This window comes from Rhinoderma darwinii (assembly GCF_050947455.1).
Source record: "Rhinoderma darwinii isolate aRhiDar2 chromosome 4 unlocalized genomic scaffold, aRhiDar2.hap1 SUPER_4_unloc_11, whole genome shotgun sequence".
Classification (NCBI taxonomy): Eukaryota; Metazoa; Chordata; class Amphibia; order Anura; family Rhinodermatidae; genus Rhinoderma; species Rhinoderma darwinii.
This window is the reverse complement of record NW_027461755.1, coordinates 67,555-69,338: the sequence shown is the minus strand read 5'-3', so window position 1 is coordinate 69,338 and position 1,784 is coordinate 67,555. Positions and strand designations below refer to the sequence as shown.

The 1,784-nt window shown below is 46.3% G+C and overlaps 1 non-coding gene across 1 annotated transcript; it reads left to right on the top strand.

Moving 5' to 3' along the window:
• Window positions 1-1,710: 1,710 nt before the first annotated feature.
• TRNAN-GUU (transfer RNA asparagine (anticodon GUU)) lies at window positions 1,711-1,784 on the top strand. Its single transcript has one exon. It is a non-coding gene; the product is annotated as a tRNA-Asn (tRNA).

Below are 1,784 nucleotides of genomic sequence, written 5' to 3'. Positions count from 1 at the left end.
CCGGAAGGTTGGTGGTTCAAGCCCACCCAGGGACGGCAGTGTCCTCTTTTTGTTTCAGTTGCATGTTACAGAAAATCCTCTGGTGCCTCTCAACTTAAAGTTTCGGCCAGAAGAGGAGGGCACCGGTTGTAAGACCATTTCAACATGTACAGTGTGAAAAATTTTGAGAAGAGAAAAAAATCCCAGTGATTTGGATGACATAGTTGCAATGTAGAAAGAATGGTCCAGAGCCTTTGGCCCTCTTTGGTTGTGGGCCTAAATGTCTTTCCATGCGCCACTCTGTTTCAAAGAAGATGACACATGACATGAGAAACTGGGAGGTTCAAGCAAAGCTTGAAGGTTGTGAAAACTTTTTTTTGTCTGATAACCAAAAGGTTGGTGGTTCAAGCCCACCCAGGGATGATTGTACCCTCTTTTTGTTTCAGTTGCATGTCAGAGTTACAGAAAGTCCTACTGTGGCTCTCAACTGAGAGTTTCGGTCGGATGCCCATTTCAAATACCCAACACAAACAAGAGACCCCTCTGAAAATAGATAGAAGACGAGGGCACCGGGAGAGCATTTGTCGACAGGTTGAAACATCATCTATGAGACTAACAAAAGTTCCTTCGAGCCGGAATTGAACCAGCGACCTAAGGATTGCTGATTTTCTACTACAGTCCTCCGCTCTACCAGCTGAGCTATCGAAGGCTTTCCGAGCTGGTTGTCGGGTGCTTCCTAAGCTTGCAAATGAGTTACATGAGTAGGGAAACAGAGGAGAATTGTCCCGCTCTTTGAAAAACTCGGCAAACCAAAACTTTGGAGAATACGGGCGTCGATCCCGTTACCTCTCGCATGCAAAGCGAGCGCTCTACCATTTGAGCTAATCCCCCTTCTGGCAGTCCATGTTGGGGTCCATGCTGGTCTCCATGTTGGGGTGCCTGATTCACCACAATTGTGATCATCACATACTTTTCAACCTGTAGCTTTAAGCTTTTTTTTTTTTTTAAGTGTGGATGTCTTTCTCCCGTAAAAGCAGAAGGAGCGTGGAGCTTACAGGGTGCCGGGTGGTGTAAAAGTATAGGTGAGTCGTTAGTGTACAGAGTGAAGAATTGTGGGAAGAGAAAAGAAATCAGAATGATTTAAATAAGAAAGTCGCAACGTAGAAAAGATGGTCTAGATCCAATGGCCCATTTGGTTGTGGGCCCAAAAGCCTTTGCCTGTGCCACTTTGTTGCAAAGGCGAAAACATGTGTCATGAGAAACTGGGAGGTTGCGTGTATAAAAAGCATAGTCTGAAGGTCGTGAAAATGAGATGGTCAGGGATCGGGGGTCTCTATTCTATTTTTACGAGAAAAACATGTGATTCCGACCGGGGATAATGGCCAAATTGTAACAGGGGGCGTGAGTAAAAGAGAGCACTTAGCAGAGGATGGTTTCGATCCATCGACCTCTGGGTTATGGGCCCAGCACGCTTCCGCTGCGCCACTCTGCTGCCATACCTCCAAAAGAGAGGGGTAGCCTATTACCCGCTGACTGTTGTTAAGACGCTAATGTGGAGGCCATCTCTGTGTTGCAATTGTCCATTTGTTGGCGGCTGTAGTTCCACGCAGTTGTTATGTTTTATCATTCTCTTCATTTTATTGTGTTGATCAGAAGGTCCTCTAAGAAACATACTCCATTTACCATGTTGTGGCTTTTTTACGACTTTAATCAAAGTGGGGGAGCGTGGTTGTCTCTGTGGCGCAATTGGTTAGCGCGTTCGGCTGTTAACCGGAAGGTTGGTGGTTCAAGCCCACCCAGGGACG